Source organism: Microtus ochrogaster, linkage group LG3 (genome assembly GCF_000317375.1).
Source record: "Microtus ochrogaster isolate Prairie Vole_2 linkage group LG3, MicOch1.0, whole genome shotgun sequence".
Taxonomy (NCBI): Eukaryota; Metazoa; Chordata; class Mammalia; order Rodentia; family Cricetidae; genus Microtus; species Microtus ochrogaster.
In genome coordinates, this window is record NC_022029.1 from 33,980,814 (window position 1) to 34,006,483 (window position 25,670).

Sequence of the window (25,670 nt, forward strand, 5' to 3'; positions counted from 1 at the left end):
TATGTACATATATATATATATATATATGTACATACACAGTTCATTTCAATGAGATAATCCAGATAGTCATAAATAATATCACTATATGCTTCTTTACATTGAGCAAACTACTGGTAAGACACACAACCATTCTCAAATGCAAGTCATACTTTAACCTAACAGTAGTGTTCAGCCTGAAATATCTGATTCAATATCAATTGCAATTTTTAAAATTTGTAATTTTTCCTTATTAAGAGTTAAAATTTTAGCTATACAATATAATATGTTAAAGGGTGTAAATATCACATATGTTCCAGACAGTTTTACCCAAATATTTTTGGAAACTTTTTAACTGGCACATCCATAAGAAAACAACTGTAATGTAGAACCACGTAATGTTGTGGTTTCAATTGCTAAATTGACGTAATGAAGCAGTGATAAGTCATGGGGATTTCATCCTGAGAGGTACAGACAGTAAGAGTCAACATAATTCATCCTCCTGAGTCATATAATCAGACAAGATATCCTGATGTTTTATGTCACCTGGTCCTTTACAACATGCTGTCACACGTCATTGTACCACATTTTAAGAAGGATTGTGCATCAGGACAGATTTCTCACCGTGTTATGGGACATACTTTCCTTCATCAGGAAGACATCAATCTACTACTTTCAATTTAAGCACTTCATGTAAAAGACAGAGAAAATTCACATCCCAATACTGACCTTGATAGCAAATTCTTGCTTCATTTACTACCTTGCATTTAGTCCAGTGGAAACAACTTCCCATCTTGGCAGTTATTTTATAAGCTATATAACATGCCTTATGCAGAGACTTTACAGGGAATGTTTACTTATGGTTAGTTCAATGACTCAAACACAACAAGAACACAATTTCTTATAGCAGTATTCAAGCTGTTTTTCACTTTCAGGAGGCCTTGCAAACCAAGTGCAATTTGTTCTTGTATTGGGAAAGGAACTTAATTTTATAAAAGTTGCCATCTCCTCCTTCTTGCTTTACTCCATTCACAGAACAGCTTTTAACAACAGAAGTGTGGGGTTTTGTTATCAGAACATAATAAACACCATTCCTTAACAAAGCACAGAAAGTCATGCAAAAGGCACATTGCCTTCAATGTGAGGATGGAAGGATGGGAAGTAACAAAGGATGCTGTTTGCATGGATGCTGCTTGACTGATGCCTCGACAGTCTGTGTGTGCACTGAGAAGCATGCTGGGAAGTAGGAAAGTCCTAGGAATGATTATAGGAACAGTGACAAAATCCACCATGATGCTGAGCTTAAGTATATCCTTTTTGGGAGCCTGTGGGAAATAAATAGCCTAATTTCAATCATTAATAAGATTTTGATAGTCGATTTTTGAAATTTGTGGGGTTTTGATTCCAGAACTAAGGGGAAATTGGGTGAGTTATATGTTCTTTATTTTTACAGTAGTGATAGACTGGTTAAGAGTGAGGCAAGTAAATTGCAGAGAAAGTAGCTGGCCAGTGATGCAAGGGTTCTGGGCCCTAAGTAAGCCTGCCAATAATGGCTAATAAACTAGAAGTTGTTGCCATAAATCAGTGGTTTCTCATCCTGTGGGTCATGACCCCGTCGGAGGCTGAAGGATCCTTTTACAGGGTTTACCTAAGACCATTGGGAAACAGTTATTTATATTACAAGTATAACAGTAGAAAAATTATAGTTATGAAGTAACAACAAAAATAATTTTACGGCTGGTGTTCACCACAACCAGAAGGACTGTATTAAAGGGTCACAGCATTAGGAAGGCTGAGAAGCACTGTCATAAATGAAACCAGAGCAATATGAGGTCAAAGCACACTTACTAGAAAAGTATCAATATGAAATTTTTATCAAATAAATATTTTACTCATTGAAAAAGATGACAGTTTAAAAAATGCAATTGAGATGTGTAAAGTAAATGTTTTGTAAGCAAAATTGCTTAGAAATGTTATCATTGAACAAAAATGCATTTAGGGTGTGAACAAACTTTCCTTCACTAGAGAATGCCCACACACAGGTACTTCAGGGTAGGCCCCAGATCCAGCAGAAGAGGGTCACCACAAGACAAGCTCAAACATATTTAGCAAACCTTTTTTTCTCCTATTGCTCTGTTTGGGCATTTTTTATCTGAAAGATTTTTGTTCGTCTAGTATGGTTTCCTATTTTGTGTTTTTATGTGGATGTACATGTATGTACATATGTGTGTGTATGTGTGTGTGTGTGTGTGTGTGTGTGTGTGTTAATATCCGTGTGTTTCTGGTGGTTATTTTTTTCTCTTTATTTCAATCTTGATTTATTGGTTGGTTTGTTTTTGCCTCTTTGTTTTCTGAAGATGGAGAGAAAGGAAAGATATGGAGTTGTCAACCAAACATGTAAAATCAAGTCACAATAAGACTAGGTACATACCCTCAGATCAAGGCTGGATGAAGTAACCCAATAGCAGGAAAAGTGTCCCTGGATCAGGCGAAAAATCAGAGACAGCCACCACTCCCACTGTTAGGAATCCCACAGGATCAGTAAGCTGCATAGTCATTACATATATACAAAGGACCAAGATTAGTGTTTTTTTGTCCTTTTACCTAGGTTAATCAACTGGAAAATATTAAAAATTTAATAAGATCACATCACCTAAGTTACTAAGTTTATTAACTTAGAAATGGTAGTAAATACTTTCAACTCCAGAACGTGGGAAGTTGAGGTCGATAGACTGACAGTTCAAGTCCAACCTGAGCTGTATAATGGCCCAAATCATAGAAGAAAATAGCCTGCCCCCGAAAGACAGAAAGATAGAAAGAAAAAAGAAAGAAAGATTATCTTGTTACATATTCACATTCAAAAAATCTCTGATTTTCACTTAACTTGTACATAATAACTCATGCATGTTATACAAAATTTTATTACACCAAGTCACAATTGAAACAATATCTCTGCTCCATGTAATTTTAGTGTAATGGTTTGAGTCAAGGGAAAATTCCTCTTTTATAAATATGTCGTTTCAGTTTGCTTTTAACCATCTCATGCTCATTAACAAGGGGTTAGAAGGTTAACATGAGAGTATACAATGACTTGAAGTATTTATTGCGACGATGACACTCTGGTTATTTATAACTTTATTTGGTATACCTATTTCAACACCATATCTTTGTTTGAAATTGATTCTTTGTGGGTTTCACATTATGCATCCAATCCTCTTCATCTCCCTGTCCCTTAATAACCTTTGTCTGCCTTTGCAACAACCCTGCAAAATAAAAATACAGAAACACACCCTCCAAAAGCCCCAGTCTATAAAACTAACTAAATGCAAAAGGAAAAAAAAATCTCAATGTGGAAGCTGCAGTGTGATACAGTGAGTCACACAGCATACCCTTTAGTCTTATACATCTTTACTCATAAGTATTCACTGCAAGGAGTCATTGGTCTGGTCTGAGGCCTCTGGTTTCTGCTATCCCCTCAATACTGGGCCCTCACTGGGTCACCTCTTGGATATTCTTTTGTGCCATAACATCCTGTAGCTTTGGATCTGCAGGTCTGACCCCTTCATGTGCTTCAGCAGTTCATAGATAAGGGAGATGTTGGGGTGGGCCAACTCCTAGCTCTAACTATATATTTTCTTCTAGCTATTGTCTTGAGAATTTTATTTTATTTTTCCTATTTACATAAGCAAAATGAAAAAGGTGCATTCCATCAGTGCCAAGAATTATTTCTTGGAATTAAGCTTCAAATACTCATTAAATCCGAAAGAAATCAGTTTAAGAACCTTTCCTGGCACTCCAAATGTGGAAATATTTTGCAAACACTGGCAGAGACAACCTTTACCCTGTGTATTTGGTGCTCAACATCCAAGGCCAAAAATTGACCAAAATGTCTTGATTTATGCCAAACACATAACACCACTCATCTTATTGGCTTCAATCTTTCATTTGATTTCATAGATAATTACTCTCTTGTAGAAATATGTTTGTCTTTATTACTTTTAAAATTTTTCAATAGAATGCAGATGTATTTTCCTTTCTTCTTTCTTTCATATATCTATCATCTATCTATCTATCTATCTATCTATCTATCTATCTATCTATCTATCATCTACTTATTTATGTATCTATTTATTTAGGTGCAGATTATTCTTTGTAACCCATGCAAACATGGAACACATTATCTTCCTGCTGGAAGTACTGGAATAAAAACTGTTTGCTACTAGCACTGGCTTGAAGACAAAATCTTTCATAAAAGACAAACAAACAACAACAATAAGTCCAACGGTTATATGAACTCGAACTCACCCACCTCCTGTTTGTGTGCAGTTGGGAATCACTTAGCTAATTCTGATTTTTACTTGTAATTCTAGGCACCACCTTCTTACACTGTGTAAATAATGAGAGAAACTGTTTAAAATATAATTTGCAATATTAATAGCTGTAAAATCATGTTTTTAAAATGCCTATTACACAAACTTATTTCAGGAATTGGATATTATAGCATATAAAGTTATAGCTATATAAAATGAACACCATGGAGGGAAAATCTAAGTATAAATGATAATTAATGATGTTTCAAATGAATAGAAGAAGGAAAAAGAGGACATTTACAATAAAATTTTTCATTAAGTATCTGAAATATGCCATCTCTTTTTTAAACTCAATCATTAATTATAGATAGGCAATTTCTCAGGTGTTTAGGTCTCTAGATGTTTACATATTTATTTATCCAATAAATACTTTTTTAGAAAGTAACAAGTTCAAAGCATTAAACTTTGTGCCAGGATAAATGTTGTGTAACAGTTTTCTGCCTGATTGAAACATTATACTTTGCAGGGAAACATTTAAAGTAGGAATTTAAACAATTCATGATGGCTTCAGGAGTACCTGGAACAGACCAGGTTCTGTAGGTTTTTTCTTTCCTAGAGTAAAAAGCCCAAACTGCTGAGAGTCATTCACAGAGAATCAATCTGCAAAGAAGACTCTGACATCAGAGCAGCTTACTAGGAGAAGCAGAGCCAGTCCGGCTGCCTGGAAAAGGTACAGAATGAATAACTTCAAAGTGGCATTCTCCAACCTGTTGGGCTGTCAGAACACTGTGACGTATGCTCTAAATTTCATCTGTGAGCTGTCACCCATGCTAGGGTGGGCTTTTATGACATTTGAGACATTTATGTTCTTGTTAGTAACCCCTATTCCATATTCTTGTAAGTAGCCCCAATAAAACTCATTGGTTCAGAAGGGACTCTGGCCAACGTGAGCATAACAAACATGACTCTGGCAGGCCTTGCCCTACTCCTTGACTCCTGTCTGCCTTGCTAAAAATGGTTATATTATATTTGTAAACTAACCACCGAGTTCTACTCCCTTATTTGGCCTCTTCGTCCTCCTGAGGCTGACTATGAAGGCCCAGCTATCAAAGTATTGAGATCCATCAAGCAAAAGCTCCCTTTAGCCCTCCTATTTAACATGCCCAGTTAAAATTAAACATCTCATCCGGACATGGGGTTTCCTCTTTTGCTTTTATAAGCTGTCATTTTCCTATGGGCCAAGTCTGTCTCTGCTCTATCTAGTGGCAGTCCTTTGTCCTCCAGGACAAATAACCTTTTCATTTTCTTTTGCTCCCTTCCCCTTCTCCCCCATCTTCTGTTTCTAGTCTTTGTCTCTTATTTCCTGCACTCTGGCCTTCTGGAGCAAATAAATCTCCTTTGTGCCGATAACTTAGCCTTGTGGGTTCTGAGCTGATTCTGATACCTTTCCTTTCAGGTTCATCAAGTTGGTCTTTGGTGCTATCTGTCATTTGGTCTGCCATTGGCTCCCTACTTGTGGTGAGTAAGTGTGTTGGTTGCATCTTCCAAGGAAAGTCTTGCCACACAGTAATAACAAAAACCGAATACTACATTACTCCTTTACAAAGAACTAAAACAATAAAAGTATGCATGTTCTCTTCATGATATGTCTATATTTGTGTTGAAAGAATAGTCAGAATTATATACAGAGAGATTTTCCCTTGAAAGATGCAGAATTTAGCCTTGGCCAAAGAATTTGCTTTGAGAGTAGAATATTGACAAATATTAGGTGATCAGAAGTTAAAATCATTTGAACATGTACTTGAATGTTTTTGATGGTCTTTGGAAAGTATCATGTGAAGAAGTTCAGACCAGTCTTCCAAAAGACAATAGATTATATGCCACATATGACATCAGAACTGAACCTCCCTAGAATAATGAGTCTGTCAACACTAGACAGTGAGTGAGACCATCCTAGCCATGTAGCCCCAGCTGAGACTACTGGGAGCCATAAATATCATACAAGCTGGCATAGACCAGATGAGCTTTTCAGATGGGTTTTAAAATCACAAGAAATATTACTAATGCATTTTGCTTTAAATCATTATGTTTTGTCACAGTCTGTTGTTATGCTTCCAAAGTCAAACTGAAATAATGCCTCTATTCTATCACTTGGGATATATAATACTGTATATCCACATATATGTGAATATGTATACGTGTGTGGCATATACATATGCACAATGAACACTTCCGCGCCTTTGATATGTTTGCAAGTCTTAAAGGTATTCTATTTCTGTAAGTAAGTTAAGACATTTAAAGAATGCTAATTAATGTGACATATATTGACATCCTTTAACTGACTTTCATCTGTTTTGAAGGGGAAAAAGAAAGCATGAAGAAATGAGTACAGTAATGAACTTTTGCCCAAAATTAGAAAGTGTAACAATTTTAAAATATGTCATGTACCATATGCCACATTGGCTTCTATTACTACAGTAATTCATAACATTTCTGCATGCCAGCATACCCAGTAGTCTGTACAATATGGTCTTCACTTCACTGGCATTTGTCATTGCTCTATATTACATTCTAACTGTTAGTAGAAGGATGGGTTTTCTGACCATTTTGAGGGCCATTAATTCTCACAGTTCATTTAGTGACAATTCTTTTGGTAATATTAATGACATCCTAGAATATGTGATAGATAATGTCCCTGTATGAGGTGAACAATTTTTCTTTCCCCATGAGTAGAAGAGGATATAACAAGCAAAAGACCTCTATTTTTTGCTTCACAGGATATGTTAATTCTGGAACTGTGAGATATACAGCTGAGAGTCGACCTCACAAAAATAACTGCAGACAAAAAGACAAGTCACTTGTTTGTACCAGAGCCCCACAGCATCTAGAAGCGCACAGCTTTCAAAGGGTACACACTCTCTGCTTCTACATATAGGACTTGCCGGTGGGATATCCTATATTCAGTGTCTTTGTAAGTAAACTCTCATCATTCTACAAGTATACCCCAAGAAGAACATCTACTCTTATGGTTCCCCATTTTCTTGACAAGGACCCATCTTTACTCTAGGGCTTAGGTAGAGGTGTGGGTAGTCTATATTAATTTGATATTTCCCTCACTTTTCTTCCTTCTATTGAGCCTGAAAAATATTCAATTCTTTGATGGTATACTTTTAAAAGAATTACAAATATTGAACATAAAAAACCTCAATTATATGGGGGCTTTACTGGGATGACTGTGGTGACAGTTATAAAACTTAATGGCTTAAAACATTCAGTAATTACATACTAAGATGACATTATTTTTAAGATAAGAGGTGCTTGCTGTATTTCTTTGGACCTCTGAAATAGAATTCAACTGCAAATTGGCCTGGATTGGATGCCTCAAGGTGGCTTTACTTACATAGTTATAGTTTTTACTGACTTCCTTATGTATTGAATTCATAACCATGTTCCAGGTGGATGAAGAAGGTAGCATAAGGTCCTCTTGTGATCTTTGAGAATTCCTTATGATACATCAGTCTAGTGTCCATAATTAGTAAGGACACATTCAAGAGGACAAAGCCTCTATCTTTGGATCAGAGTAAGGTGTGATTATAGAGGGCCATGCATGCTGCAATAAAAAGAATGTATGGTCATTAAAGAATACATGAGCCACAATTTTAAAACACATTATAATACTGTTTGCACTGGAGAGAAGATCAAATAAAACCACCCTCTCTTAATTTTGCATCACAGGAAACAAATAATTGTTTTTTATCTCATTGATGTTGAGATAAACACTCTATTTTGTTCTACTTTCCGATTATGAACTTCATCACAGTGCAACCCTAACTTAAAGTCTGGAAAAGGGAAAATGTTTTTATTTTACCATCTAGTCATAATATTTGACTAATAAAACTGATCAGTATTTACTCAGATAAAAGATCTGGCAACTGAATATTTCTTGTAATTGACTATAAGGTCACACATATAGCATTAAAATGTCAAACTATTATTCTAAATTTTTAAAGAAAGACCTATGTATACAGTATTAACTGTAATTCTTCTATAAGACTTGTACTTGCATGTCATAAGAAATACTTGTCAATCAATAAAATGAGAGATTTTCTTAAGCTGGCTTTCAAAGCAATATCAGAGCCATTAGTTCAATTTAAACACAAAACATAAATTGTGAAGTAAAAATGAGTTTAAGAATTGAATAGATTTACTGGAGACAACTTTATCTAAAATGCAATTTAAATACAAGTACAAATTTGTGTCTGCTCAGATTTCTACAGAACTAAAAAATGAGGATATAAGACTACATCTTATATTTTGTTGCTTGTATAAGACTCAAAATAATATTACAAAATATACACTTACTAATACTGTTAATGGAATTGACCTAATTTTTTCATAATCAGTGAAAATCTTTCTCTTGGAAGGAGCTAATTATGTTTAATCATTTATATCAGTTTGATAATTTCTATATAGTCTTATAGTATTAGAGTACATAATACTATAAAAACAAACTAACAAACAAGCAAACCAAAACCAAACCAAACTAAAAACAAAACCCAATAAAACTTCTAAGCTTATTGATAAGGTGAAATTAAGTTTATTGTCTCTTGATGATATTACAAGACCAGAAAATTCTGGTTGCGATTAGAATGTAATTTGAAGACTTCAGAGTAGAAAGGATTCACTTCTTATTTGGATGAAGTTAGGATATCTTGTTGCCTCTTCTGCTTTCTATATTAAAGATATCTTGCACTTATAAAAAATTTTTGAAACCCTCTGTCAAATAGGGAGGTCTTTTCTGAGGAAGTGAGAGGAGGGGGTAATACAGAAGGTAAAGTAGAAAGAGGAAAAATCTGTAGGAAAACATATAAAGGCTGAGTTAATACTACACATGCATACACACATGCATGCATGTACACACACACACACACACACACACACACACACACACACACACACACACACCAGCAAGGAAAACCTCTTTGCTTTGTTGAATGAGGATTCAAGGGACCTCCTCAAACAATAAAAGCTATTGCCATTGTCTTTGTAATTGCCTTCTACATTGAAAGTAAGGCCCTATTGCTAAAGTTTGTCCACATTTTGGATGCGTTATTGGAAGGAATCAACTAGATTCCTTCTTCATGGGGACTAGCCCACATTGTATTGAGAGGTTCTATGACAGTGACACAGGGATAAAAGTAATCAATAGTTCCACCTAGTTATAAAGCCCCCAAACCACAAGAATTACTTGTCCAAACAGCAGGATATTCAAGAGAAGATCCAGTAAGAGCCCAGCACTGATACTGGATGCCAACAGAAACCAGAGGACTCAAACCAGACCAAGGACTCTTTGCAATGATCACTTATAAGCAAGGATATATGGATAAAGGGGCTTACCGTGTGACTCATTATGTCACACTGCATCTTCCATGACAAGATTGAGTCTTCCTTTTATTCTCTTAAATTTTATTTTAATTTTGGGGGACTTGAAAGGGCAGAGTGCAGCTATGAAGAGATGGGGAAATGAATGGGATTGAGATACAATACAAAGAAAAATAAAAAGAAAGTTTTAAAAATATAATTACTTGCCCAGAAAAATACAACCAATGGTTCAATGGTGATGCTTTTGTCTTGCGATTATAAATAGCTGTCTTATTGTGCTTAATGTCCTGCTCAATAGAAGGGACTTTGTGACTGGCACTGTGAACTTAGCCAACTACTTGGGGGTTTGAGAGGACATTAATGGAGGCCCTACTACTGCCATCTTCTTAAATCAAAAAGGCACCATAGGTGGGTCATAAAACATGGAGAAATTAAGCTGGTACTGACATGGAACCTTCATTTCTACCAGCTGGAAGGTGGTTTACATGCTACCAGAGTAGCTGTGAACCCTATTGCTAGGCTTTCTTAGCCTCCTTATTTCCCAGGAAAAGGTGAATGTGCTATCTGCCCATTCTGCAGCCCCACAAAGCAGGATAATCAGACACAATAGGGAGTCAAGTCCAAGCAGAAACTCGGTTTATTACTGTGAGTGTCAGCTTATATAGGCTAAGTGACATCCTGTGATGTGAGGGTACCTGTAGCCAATGAGAGACAGCTAAGCTCCCTCTGACTGGAGGGATGTCTACCTAGATTTTGCTTTTTCCTCCTCACTTGGTTCCCTCAAACTCGAGCCAGGCTTTTCTTTGTCCTACAGGCCTCGAGGTATAGGCCCTGAGATAATTTTGGCCCAACTCCTATGAGCTACAACAGTATCTGTCATGATATGATATGCCCATGAATGGAATAGTGGCATAACTGTGATTGGAGTAAGCATGACTATTTCAAAAAGTATTTAGAAATTTATTTGTAAATTTAAAGACTTATCTATGAAATAAGAGCCATATTTCGTGCCATCATCAGGGCCAAAAAACTTTGGCTAGGTAGGTCATGGTCAAGGAATAATCTGCTACTCTTATGCTCCAAAATGAATGAAATATAAACATAACTTCTAATGACTTGATGCCATGAACACAGATTAATTCATCTCTCAGTTCTCCCCCTAGACATGTCTTCTTACAGTAGAAGAACCACATCTAATCCACATGCAGAGAAGAGGAAAATGAAGTTCTCAGTCCTAAATGGGAAGTGTATATCCAACCTCCACCTCAAGGTTCAGGAATCTTCTTAGAAGGGGGATGGAAGGGTTTTATGATGGAGAGGTTGTGAAGGATGATTAACAATGATTTCTGAATGCAGCAGATCAATTGCACTTATGAACGAACATACAGTGATTTGATAGCATTTGATAGGAACAGGAAAAAGGCCAACATAAAAGTGGGGAGTTGGTATGAAGTCTTACCACTAGCTGGGTCACTGTTTGTATTTGATACCTTCTGGGAAAGGAAGAAAAATTTTTCTCTAAGGGTGTGACCATTCAGAGGTTAATCATGTCCAAGGGCAGGCTGCCTTAACCCAAGTTTTACCAATACAAATTGGACCCAAGGGGCTTAAAAAATAAGCTAGAACATGAAATCTGATAGGTAGAAGTGCTGGTCAATCTGGTAGGAGTTGAAGAGAGGAGGTAAATATGATTAAAATATATTATATGAAACTCTCAATGAATTAATAAGATAGCTCTAAACAGAAAATTTCAAAATTTTAAAATTGAATAAAGTTAAAAATCTATTATTGAAAACCATGATAAAGAAAGCAATGAGGGAAAATGGCCACAACTATCTTAGTTGCATAGAAAAAAAATGCAAATGATAGAATTTGCACAATTAACTGCCAGGGAGAGAATGCATTTTTTTTAGATTTTCAAGTTTGAAAAGGGGGCATTATTAAATTAGAATTTTATACCCAGGAGAAAAATGGAGAACAAGATGCGTTCAAATGAGTAAGGACTAAAAGAATTCAAATGAAGAATTAATAGGATTTAATAGAATGAGTCCAGAGCTAAAATAATGGATGGAAGAAATTGTGTGAATCTCAAGGAAACAATGAAGAGAGACAGTCTGGTGGGAGGGAATGGATTTCTGCATGTGCTATTCACCTGTGAGTCCTAAGTAAAGGGAATTACGTAAAACACAAATTACAGTCTCCATGTCGGAGATAGTTCTCAGCATACGGGAAAACAGTAAGAGAAGTGCATTCAGGGAAGGTAAAAGGACTTGCAGGGTTCTAGACTTCACATGAAGTTGTAAAATGTTGATACGTCACGTAAAATATGTTTTGTATTATTAATAGCCAATGACAGTGACTACCACAAAAACAGAAGAAAAAATACTCAAAATTTCTGTTAATAAATTAAAATGAAAATAAAGAATGTAGCTCAACCATGTTATGGAATACAGGAACAAGAAAACAAAGAAACAAATTATAAAACAGCAGGAGGAAAGTGTTGAAGGTGATGAATGTGTTTAATATCTTGATTATGATAAAGATTATACAATAGCACACAGCTCAAATGATATCAAACGACATACCTTAAAATATTCTATTTATTGTGTGTCAATCATATTAATATCAGGGTATTCAAAGGAAATTAAACTGAAAACAAAAGATTTAATTTGGCAAGGAAACAGTCAATCTTCTTGCTCTTTAAGTAATTGTATAAAGTGTGGTTTCATATTTTTAGAACATTGTTTCAAGAATGCAGGCTATGTATGAAGCCCTTTCAGTAAAATTCATTACACAGAGGGTTTTCTGTAGTTGTTTTGGCACGCATGTTATGAAAGAATGCTCCTTCTGCTTTGTCCACAACCGAAAAGCAGTTGGAACAGCGATGTGAGGTGATGTGAGAAGCTATGTTCAGAGCCAGAATTCTGATGTATTCAATTTGATTGTAAGATCCGCATACATTTCCACCTGCTTTATCCTACCAAGACTGATACCTTCTCTATATCTAATGTTAAAATCAGTTTAAAAGGTTAGGAACATAGTGTAATGATACAGTTTGTTTAGAATGCACAAATCATTACAATCAATCCACCGAAAACCAACAATCAAGATGTCATTGTTTTTTACTGCTGAGTAGTACTCTAAAATGTATATAATGGATGGAAATAGAAAACACTGTTCTGAGTGAGATAACCCAGACCCAAAAAGATGAATATGGTATTTACTCACTCATTAGTGAACTCTAGTCATAAACAAAGGACATTGAGTGAGAAGGGAGAAGGGAAAGACTGGGGAGAGCTTGGGGGAGTGGGAGGGTGGATGTGGAAGAGGGCAGATTTAGGAGCAGGGAAGAAGGTATCTACATTAAGGGAGCCATTTCAGGGTTGACAAAATGCCCTAGAGGACATCCCAGGTGTCCACTGTGATGTCCCTAGCTAGGTCCTTGGACAGCAGAGGAGAGGGTGCCTGAGCTGTCCTTGCCCCACTATCACACTGATGATTATCTCAAATATCACCATAGAATCTTTCAGCTACAGATGGAGATAGAGACAAAGACCCTCATCAGAGCAAAGGAATGAGCTCTCAAGGTCCAATTTATGGTCAGAAGGAGGGAGAAGATGAGCAAGGAAGTCAGGACCATGAGGGGTTGGTCCACCCACTGAGACAGTGTGCCTGATGTAATGGGAGCTCACCAAATCCAGCTGGACCAGGACTGAAGGAGCATGTGATCAAACCAGACTCTCTGAATGTGGCTGCCTATGGAGGCTGACTGAGAAGCCATCGACAATGGCACTGGAACCTGTTTCTACCGCATGTACTAGCCTTTTGGGACCCTAGTCTATTTGGATGCACACCTTCCTAGGCCTAAATGGAAGGGGGATGGCCTTGGACTTCCCACAGGGCAGGGTATCCTGCCTTCTCTTAAGGAGGGTGGGGGAGGGAGGAAGGAGTGTAGGGGAGCAGGAGGGGAATGGGAGGAAAGTGGGAATTGTAAATTTTTGAATGGAAAAATTTTTAAAAAAAGAAAATAAAATAAAAAAAAGAAAATCAACAATCCCTGTGAAGACTAAAAAAATTATTAAATTTGCAAGTTGTGCTGATTTAGTTTCTTCTTGCAAACTCTGCTTTAGAATGCATTTAATGGTGTAGAGAGGCATGTGTTTGTTTGAGCAGTTTGCTGGCTCTGACAAGCTTTCATCCTCTCCACACACACTTCCTGGCCATTCCCAGAGCAAGCATGGTGGAGCAGGCTGCTGCTCAGGCCAGATAGGTAGTCAAGGTCGTGGAACAACCCTCGAATTCTAAATCCCATTGAAACCTCACAAAACTCTTCATCTCAGTCCACTTCAGGTCAGCTCCTCCTTGGAATTCTCACCGCACTTGGTTTTAGCATGGGACGTCCCTATTCTCAGGTCACTGAACACTGTCAACATTCATCCCAGTTGCAAGGATATAAACATTTAACCCCACTCCAGCATTTGTAAATAACCATTCACATTTTCAGAATTCTGCCACTTGAATCCATTTCTACCCCTCTCTAGAATGTTTGGTCCTATCAGATTGATTAAGCTAACACATGCACTGTCTACAAGGTTATAAAGTACTTCTAAATGCTATTGTCAATACAAAGAATAAAAAAGTAAAGTTCTGTCTCTAAATTACTTAAAAATTCTCTGGGATAGACTATGTTTATAGTTTAAGAATTGCAAAAGAAATCTAAAAGAATGAGTAGAAATTCTGCATGCTGCTAGATTGGGTCAAATTGACTATATAGCATGATATTGATGTGCATATATTTCATATTTTAATTGTTTTTTCAGTAATAACAAAAGATACCACTTTAAAGAGACTTTGAGAAGTAGGAACATATTAAGTAATAATTTATTTCTCTCTTTGCTAAGATTTGATGTCAGACTCAATCTTTGTTACATTATTTCCAGGACTTGCCGTGTTTCTCCTCACTCTTGTTTTGCTGAGAGCAGATTTAATTGATCTGGAATTGCTTTTAGATTATAAAAGAAGAGCCATAAAACAGCTTTTTTGGAGAACAATATTTTTACCATAATTAAATCAACGGGATAATATTGGTACTTGTTGAGTCAAACATCCCAACTAATCTGAGGTTATGAATTACATAATTGCCAAGAAAAATTCAAAGATTTGAATAATATTCTCACTGGGTATATTAACCATACTTAAGAGTGAGCTCCCACGGTCCAGTTGAAGAGCAGAAGGAGGGAGAAGATGAACAAGGAAGTTAGGACAACGAGGGGTTGGTCCACCAACTGAGACAGTGTGCCTGAACTAATGGGAGCTCACCAAATCCAGCTGGACTGCAACTGAACGAGCATGGGATCAAACTAGACCCTGTGAATGTGGCTGACAATTGGGGCCGACTGAGAAGCCAATGATAATGGCACTGGGATTTGTCTCTACTGCATGTAGTGGCTTTTGGGATCCTATTCTATTTGGATGCATACCTTCCTAAGCCTGGATGTAGGGGGGAGGGCCTTGTACTTCCCACAGGACAGGGTACCCTGCCCTTTCTTAGGATTGGAATTGAATGGGGGAGAGTAAATAGGGGAGCAGAAGGGAAGTGGGAGGAGGAAAAAAATGGAAATTTTGATTGGTATTATTTTAAAAAAAAAAAGAATCAGTGCCATGTTCAGCAGTAGTAAGCAAGAACAAACCAAACTCAGTGGTATTTTTGTTTCTTATTACTTTGTTTTGGCATTTTTTTGTCTTATTGACCTTTTGCTTGTGTGTTACTATTTCTAGTTTTGTGTTTTTATGGGTTTTTTGCTTGTGTGTGTGTTTCTTTTTATTTATTCTTATTTGTTTGTTTTATTTTTGTTTATTTGTTTGTCTTCTAAAAAGACTGAGAAATAAAAAGTTTAGAGTTCAGGGAGTGTCTGGGAGAAGTCAAGGCAGGGGAAATCATAATCAGATTATATTGTATGGAAACACTCTTTTCAATAAAAAGAGTAACTTTAAAACACTACAAATGGTTGCTGCAAGGACTGACAATTCTGCATTGGTCAATGCTATGTTTGCTCTATTGACAAACTTTAATAAAAAATGGATGCAAGAATGCAAAAATAAACCTTAATCCTAACACAAACGTATTTCTTTATTAAATTTTCTCTACAGATAGATACACATTCTCAAGATAAATTGCATGCGGCTGCATTAGATTTTACATAGGAGATAAAGTGAACACATGTTCTTTAATTACAGGGGGCTACCTCAGTGTTTTGTTGACATTGCTTTTTGAGAAAACAGAACTGTCTAAAGAAAAATTTATTGCTTCTCATAAATAAATAATGACATGAGAAGTTAAGGAAAATGGGCCTTACCAAAGAGAAATGACGGTGAACTATAAATATTAGACAGGCTATTCAGTCAGACCTCTCACCATGATGTAGTACTGATCTGCTTAAACTGTAAGAAGAACAAAGTGTACACTTATGAAGCTTCATCACTTTTATTATTGTTTATAGCCAACAGGAGGAATTAGACATGACTATCGGTTTGTATATTCCTTCATAATTTTTAATCTCTCTCTTCTAACTACAAATATAACCAAACTACGAAGTTCAGAGTGTTTATGAATCCCCAAACCAAAAGAGGACTGGAAAATTTCCTTACAAGCGTCTTTATTCAGAGCCTGACACTGACATGCCAAGCACTCTCTGCTTCCTTATTCACATTGCTTTATTCATAGCCCAATACAAGCTTGTTAAAAATTATTGACAGCACATATCTGTTTGCTTAAATGTTATGAAACAATAACTCAAGAGACATTTTAGTCAATCTCTGTTATTTTATGTATATCATGTATACACAGATACATTCATCCATATATACACATACATGCAAACACACATATACACACATACACACTTACATACATGAATATACATGAACATGTGTGCATGTATGCATATGTGGATTCATGCATACACACATACATAGACATGTACATGCCCAAATATGTATACATACAGACACAAGCATACAGGGATATATGCATACATGAATACAGACATACATGCAAACATACATGCATTCATACATTTGCAAACATGTTCATGTACACATACATACATGAACATATGTATAAATAGATTTATACACACGTGAACCTATACGCACATACTTGTATGCATAAACACAAACATACATACACATACATGCATAAAAACACATATGCATTTACATATTTACATATAAATACACAAACACATATTTAGATGCATACAAGGATATATGCCTACATGTGTACATTTGTATTTATATATCAATTTTATTTTATTTCTAAATCTGATTTGGAAAATCAAAGCTCAAATTTTAAACACAACTTCAAATATACTGATAATAAGTGTAACTTTACTAGATGTTTTAATGAAGATGTAAATGTTTCAAATTATATTTCAGGATTTAAAAATCTAAAAAATGAGACATGTGAAACATTTTAACAGGAAAGAGTAGAATATGCATAAGAAGAAGCACTTCATAAAATATCAAAAAGAAAGATTTTGAAGCTATGGGACATGTGTCATGTCATTCTTCAAGGCAGAAAATAATAAAGAAAAGAGGCCTTACTGATGAAAACAGTTTGCCATTCAAGAAGAACTACTGAACATTAGTATGTAACAAATATCATGTCTCAGAATGTAGAAATAAGTCAAAAGAGATATATGGGGAAATTTTGCCAATCCTAATTGTTGCAGGAAATTTGATCTAATCTCTGACATTATTTTATAGGGAAGGTAGAAATATCAACAATATGTGAACATAGTATATAAAAACAAGGTGATATTACTTATGGAAAGAATTCTTTCATAACTTTTGTGATGTACTAGTTGTCTATGAATAAGAAGTGATGACATATATACTGTGTATTATTAAGATCATGGCACAGAAAGACAATATTCAGAAATGCCACATATTAGATAACATCTGGTTTATAGTAGCTATATACCACTCAGAAATATTAGCTGGCAAGGTTTAAAAATCAATTATTTGAAACTTCTTTGCTATCTTTCCATACCTCTTTAACTCTGTGGGCATGGCTTTCAACATCCTAAATCCTATTAGTAACTTGAAAAAGTCAGATCCATTAACTTGGCAGAGCCTTAGTAAAAGAACATTTGTTATTCCTTCTCCTATTGCGTCTTCAGGCAAGATTCCATAAATGATGGACTATTCCATTTTCTAGTTCCCAGCTTTATTAGTTTCCAGCCAAAACTTAATCAAGATTTAAGGTCAATGAATAGAGAGTCCAGCCTGGTCCTTGAGGGAGTGATTGCATAAGATGAATGTAACTTGAGAAGATTCTTATCAAGGCCTTTAGGGCTGCAGAAAATAAATAATGAGGAACTGCTCTTGACTTGTTTGCAACATTTCAATGGTCTGGCTTGCCTGTAATTTGGAAAAGTAAACCCAGCTAGGGCCAGTCAATGCAATTACAAATACGAAGCAACGTTTGATTGCTTTTCCATGCATGAAAACATTAAGAAAATTAAGACTTTCCCCCTCTTACCAAGTATTGCCTGTAATTATGGATAGCGAGATTCTTAGTTTCCATAAAGCATGGAAGTCATCTATGTGGCTACTTACTATATGGTTGACTATCAGAAGCATGAGTGAAAACAGTCTTAATGAGGACAATTCACAATACAACAGGGAAGAGACATTAGTTCCTAATACTGCTCGGTACTAATTTTCAACAAGTCATTCATCAATATGTGCTCTTATTTAAAAGATAAGAAAATGGTGACATTTACTGCTGTAGCGAAGCTCTGCTTAGATTATTTTTTTCAAATCTTCTCTTGCAAGGTTCAAAATTGTCTCACCTTGGAACACTAAGCAAAAATGAATTTGGGAACAGAATGGAAACCAGAGGATAAAAATGGAGACTAAATATTGGAGCAAAGCTAGAAAATATTAAGCAGATTACATTATATGCTGTTCAAATACCAGCCATGCTCTTGGTGATGCTGTGAGGAGTTTTATAGCAATCAGTCATAACACTGGACAAATGGAGCTCAAGTCGTACAAGAATATCCTGCCCCCATAGTTCATTTTCATTTACTCCACAGGTCAGTACTTTCTTCTACCCTGGGGGAAATCTGTGGTAGGTTCTTTCTGTTTTTCTGGTTAAGCTTAATTAGTACAAACTGTTCTCTGGTATCTTCAGTTTAACAACACAGCCTCTGCTTAGGAATTGGCAGTTGAGGCCTTTGCAAATGCCAACGTTGATCCCTGTTTCAAGTCAAAACTCCTTCCCCGATTTGTTAACTCTACATGAGATCTGGAACCTAGAAAGGGTCTTGCACCTCCTTCTCCCAGTTGGACCAGTGCCTTGGCTTGTCATCTTGTTTGTTGTATTTCTGCTGTCATAAATGGGAGCAATGAGAACAGGAGTGGAAGCGGATGCAGGAAATTGCTAATGACTGGTGCCACTGTGGATATTAGGATGCTCTGGATCTGGCAGATGTTTCAACTCTGTCTCACAGAACTGCGCCATCACTTTGATTAGCCTACAAGGTTTCCATTGAGAATTCAATCAATCTCATTTTCTCTTTTCCCATGGTTAGTCTTTATGAAGCCCTAGGTATCTTTTGGATGAGAACTTGGGTATGTTCAAGACATCCAAAGATAAGATGATTTTCGTTTTCTTCAATTCTGCCTGTTTGTTTATGTACAAGTGCCAGAGGAAATCCTTATCTCATACTCTGGAAACTCGTGTGCACTGGCCAGGTCATGGAATAAGAACTGTCACTCTTCTTTAGCAACAGCAGCTCTCAGTAACCAGACAGTTCACCTTCATATTTCTCTGCCTGATCACAATGTTCAATTTGCTAGAAATGGGACATGAAGGATGTTCTGGGGTTCTGTGCTAAAGCCCTACCTCCTAGTATTGAAATGATTTCCTACAACTTACTATATAGGAGTTGTGACACATATCACAAAAATGTCTTTTTTCCAAAATGATACCCGGAAACTCTCTTAAATCCTCAAAGGAGATGTTGAGGATTACTATCATAATTATTGATAAATGCATTACAATAATCTCTTGGGAATCTTGGAATATGGTGTATATTGCCACAGTACTTCAATGTGTTATCATTACATCATTACAATTGCCTTTTTGCAAGCACAGCTTTTATGTTATTTGAACTACACTATGTAAATGCTGACAATACTGAAATAAGGAGTCTTAGTAACAGCATTTATCTTACAAATTCATGAAATACAAGTAATCAAACTTTCATCTAACTGATTACAAAACAGAATTATAGGAAAACATATAGATATAGATACACACACACAAATATATATAGGTATATATAATATATAAAATACTGTATATGCATATATTTTGTGTGTATTATATACATGATAGTATATTTAATATTATGCGTGTATATTTTATGTACCCACAGATATAAACATCATGAAAAAATAAAAACTTGTCCTGAAAAGTATGAGACTTGGTTCTGGTGAACTTGGAAACAGCAAATCTCTAGGATGTTCTCTTTCTTCTTTCCTTTTTTTTCTGCTTTAATTATGTCTTTTGTGTTCCCACAATAATCTTCTTATGTTTCCTTGGTTATGCATGCACAGAATAGAAGAATGAGAGTCTAAATGAGCTTTCTAAGTGATTACAGAACAATATTCAGACCTTTGTTCAAGCTTAGTTTTGCTCCATAGACTCCAGGAACTGCAGAAATCATAAGCTAAGAGGGTTCCTGAATGACACTTTTCAGTGGTCTCCCACAGATTTATTTTCCAGGAGAGTTTGGTTAAAGAGTATCCAAATCATTTTCTTAGTCAGAAAAAAAAATTAGCTAAATAAAATGGCTGACAGTAAAAATCCAAGGGCCTAGCCCAGAAACCCTGGATTTTCTTCTTCACCAAAGTGTCACGTCACACATGATATTTAATTTCCTTAGATTTCTTTCAAAGTTTTTAATTCTAAATAAAGGGCTAAATCACTTTGTTCATTTATTATTAATATCATTAACATTGCTTCTATGAACATTGCTTGGGAATTATTATCTAAAGTCTAATGTGGGATATTGTCATTTCGGTCTTTTCCATTACTGCTAATGAAGAAAATAATTATAAAATAATTTTCTAAACTATATCCTGAAATTGGTTATTTTTCGGATTGTGCCACTATCACCTTTCTCACCAACATAAAGATATGTCCTCTAACAGCACACTGAGATGGGAGGAGATCAGAGAAATCATGTGATAAGGCATGCAACAGTGATGAGGATGCCAGTGTTCTGGTAGCAGCGCCAGATTTTGTCACCTTCAGTTTGGAAACCTTACCTGTGCATGAGAGTCAAATACATTTTTTTTGCATTAATAGAACTTCCAGATACACTGGCGACTCATACTTTTTCCATTCTGACAGTCAACTCAGTGCACTGAAAGAATGAGTTTGGATTAATCTAGAGCAGGCCACCGAAAGCAAGTGCTAAAATAAAGCCATAAATCAGCAACGCTCCATAAAGCAGGAAGGTTGGGCCACTGACTCCGGCTGTCACTCTCTGAAGTGAAAACAGCTGCAGCACTGGAAACAGGCCCAGGTCCAAATGCGCAGACAGTGCCCAAACCGCAAAACCACTGACGGTACCAAACCTCATCCTTCTAAATTGAGGCTGCATGAGAGACGGGAGTAAAACATTGCCTTAGGATTTAGCTCACTGCGTCCCATAAGCCAGGAGAACAAACTGGCTCCAGATGTCCAGATGCTATGCGCATTTCTCTTTCTGATGTCTTCATTTGGCCTCCTAGTCAATTGTTTGTAGCGGTGTTCACTGCAAGATAATTTATTTTAGAGACAGTTCTTCAAAGATGGATGCTTTAGTATAAGTATCATACTTATGTCACTTCAGCTTTGAACATCACAAGACTGAAGAGACGTAGCCTTCCAGAACGAGAAGGTGAAACTAATTTTTAAACCATTTCAAGGTGCTTCCTACCTAGGAACCTTGCCACTGTAATGACCAACCTTGAACTAAAGGACATACATAAGATAAATTTAAATCGAATAGCATGTCACCTCCTTCTATTGCTATTCTCAACCATATTTTTCTCATAAGTTTACATTTCTTCACTCCTAAGATATTTGAGTTGAAGCAAATTAAGTGTAATGGTAGAGTTAGTGAATAAAATTAAAAATATTTTATAAATATTCTGAATGTCATTATTTAGAAGTCATTCACTCTTTTTTGTTTTTACTTATACATCTATCATTCTAAAAACATAAACACTGACTGATATTAAGGTATATTAACATGATACGAGGGTTCCTATATATCTATGATGTTTACCTTCACTGAGATGTAAGGTGACAATATAAAATATAATTTAAAAAGCAGAGATTTTCTCTTGTTTACAAAATTTGGAAAGTGTTACTTTCTAAAATACATAATAACAAATTGGGACTTAGTTTTCACAATGTGTGTGCATAAATGTATCAGTGAACACACACACACACACACACACACATATATATATATATGACATGTCTGGTATATACACATTGTATATATGCATGTGGTTTTGTTATATGAAGAAAAGTACTTTTCAAAGCTGCATCTACTCAAACTTGATTCTGGCTCTTTGAAAGAGTCTTTAAAACTGTCAGTTTGTAGTACCTCTTTAGGCTGTTGTTTGGATATTTAGTTTTCTTGTTGTTTGGCTTTGTTCCAGAGGGATGTCATTTCCAGAAATTATTATTATTCTTAGAGAAAATTCAGCCATTGTTCTTATTTATTTTACATCAAGAAAATTGCTGCTGGGCTAAGCTGAGTTAGCTTTTGACTGATATAATAAAGGTGACAAGCTTATTGACTTAACCAGTACATACATGTTTTCTTACAGTTATAAAGGTTACAGTTCAACTTAAAGGGCAAATACCAGCATGTGTCAGTCTGAAGGACTGAGAACATTTTGAGTTGATGTAAGGATGAAGCCATGTCGATGTGCTTATCTTCTACATAAGGAAGAAGCCATATCGACATGTTCATTTTCTACATAAAGATGAAGCCACGTTGGTGTTTCCATCTTTTCCATTGTTTCTTCTCTCATGGCCCTACTCTGTCTTAAAAGCGAGCATCTTTCTTTCTCAAAGTCCTACAACAACGATTTTTCTCCCTCTGAGAATAATTTCTATTGCTACATTGAGCTCAACTGGATAATTTCACCATATTAAATCAAATGACTGGTAAGCATAATTCCTATATAATCATCATTTTCTTTGATAGTCAATACAACATATTTAGAGATTCCAGAGATTAAGACATAAATATCCTTATGTCTTGAGAAGTGAATGGAGTGTTAATCTCCTACCAATACCTGATTAACAAAATAATCCCCTTTTCAACTTTTTATTGATTCTTTGTGGAATTCACATCATGCATCCTGATCCTATTTATATCCATGTCTCTTATACCCATCCCCTGCCCTTGCAATCTTCTCCAAAAAATAAAATTAAATTTAAAAGAAAATCAAAACAAAACAAAAACTACAAACAAAAATCTCAATGTGAATGTTATAATGTAACCCAGCGAGTTGCTCAGTATACACTTTCATTCTTACATCTTTACCTGTAAGTGTGCATTGCAATGGGTCATTGGTCTGGTTTAAGGACTCTGGCTTCTGCTACACTATCATTACTGGGCTCTCGTTGAGACTTATTTTGGAATCCTGTTGTTGCTTTGCATCATTGAGATCCTACATCTTTGGATTTGTAGGTTCGGCCCCTTCACATGCTCCAGCAGTTTACATTGGGTGGATGTTGTGTTGGTCCAGCTTATAGCCCTGGTTTTGGGTCTGGGTGGTAGCCGGATAGTCAGCCCACCAGCTTTCCCTCATCATCACCACCAGAGAGAGCTCTCCAGCACTACCCTGCTAGCTCAACAAAGCAACAGGCAAAGGGGTAGGGACAGTTCTCCTGCTCTCATATCCTTAGTACAGACTCAACTTCACCCCTGCCAATGGGGTCAGCTCTACTGTGCTGCTCAGGCAAGGTCCAGGTCCTGCTCTCATGACTGCTTCAGTTGGTGAGGGGCAGGGCTAGCTCTCTCTCTCACACATCCCCGAGGCCAGTTTTCCCAACTGCTGCAGGTTGCAAGGGGCAGTTAGGGAAGGCATCTTTCCTTCACCCATGCCATCACATGAGATGGTCAACTCTCCCGTTCTCATGCCTGCCTTCATTAAGTGGCAAGAGGTGGGTGAGGGGAGCATCTTTCCATTGTCCACTCTACGACATGAAAGACAGATACTGGGGCCAGCTCTCCCATTTTTGTGCCTTCAGAGAAAGATCATCCATAGCCTAGCCAATAGGGTCAGTTCTACTATGTTGTGTAGGTGAGGTGCTGGGCCCTTCCTAGTGTTATAGACAGTGAAGGGTATGGCCAACACTTTGAAGTCCTTCCTCACTGCCTTCAGTGGTAAGAGGAGTCCTGGATATTAACACAGAATGAGCCTGCAGCAAAGCCACAAACTCAGACATCGTTTTTGCGAGCATCTCAAGCCTACATGACACCATGGCCCCTGATGGCAGTGCAGACCACACAGATTTGTATGGCTCTGGCAGAAGCACATTTCTGGGACTTCTAACATGGCCACCAGGGGTGGCCCAGATGCCAGACATCTGCATGGCCCTTAGTGGTGATAAGGGCCATGGATATCAACACAGACCTTGGCTTTATTTGGACCATGGATCTAGACATGGTCCTTGACAGCAGCCTGAACCCAGATGTCACTATGGCCCCTGCTGGTTGTTCTGGGGACACCACTAGTTAATTCCCAGCAACTTAGCCCTAAAATAATGACACATAAACTGTATTAATTAAAACATTGCTTCGCCCATTAGCTCTAGCTTCTTATTGGCTAACTCTTACATCTTAATTTACTCATTCCTAGTAATCTGTGCATCGACAAGTGGCTGCGGCTTACCAGGTAAAGTTCTCAGCATCTGTCTTCAGCATTAGCTTTATGGGTTCTTTCTGACCCCGTCACCATTCTCCCAGAATTCAGTTTAGTTTTTCCCCGTCTAACTCTGTTCCTCTATAGCTCTGCTATATGCCCAAAGCAGTTCCTTTATTAGCCAATGGTATTCACAGCATGCAGAGGAGAATCCCACATCAGCTGACAGTGCAGGTTACTCAGATTAACATAGACCCAGTGTGAGCATGGCTCTTGAACACCAACATTGTTTCAAGTGGTGGCCCAGATCCTGGGTATCCACATGGCTCTTGATGGTCACAGAAGTCTCAGATACCAGCATAGACCCTGACTGCAGTACAACCACGAACAAATGAACAAAACATTTTTAATATGACCATGCCTGATGATAGATAACTGAATTCTCTCTAATAATTCTGCTTGTATCCCTTGACTTTATTATATTTATACCTATGTATAAGATTGATATATTCTGCTTCATGTGTTATTGTTCTAGAATATTTTCTGTTGTGATAGACACTCTGACAAAAGCAGCATTAAGGGGAAAAGGGTTATGTAGCTCACAATTACAGGTTCAAGTCCATCATTGTGGATAGAACAAGGTTAGAACTTCAAACTGCTTGTTGCATCTACAGCCAAGAGAAACAGACAGAGACAAAGAGACATAGAGAGAGATAGAGGGAGGGAAGGAGAGATAGAAGGAGGGATACAGAAAGAAGATTAACTCATAAAAGTCTACTCATGTTCAGCCCTCCTATAGACCATGTAGTGGTGGCACCATGCTGGGCTCGGTCTTCTCACACCAGTTAATACAATCACGAGGATACACACAGTAATGTCCATAAGGCAACCTGGCTGAGCACTTCTCCAGTGCCACTTTCTTCCTCTGTTATTTAAGATTGTGAAAAGTGGGCAACTTAAACTACCACAGTGCTTCTATTTTTCTAATTGTAAGCCATCAATTCTTTTTTTTTCTTTTAATTTTCTTTTCTTTTTTTTATTTAATTT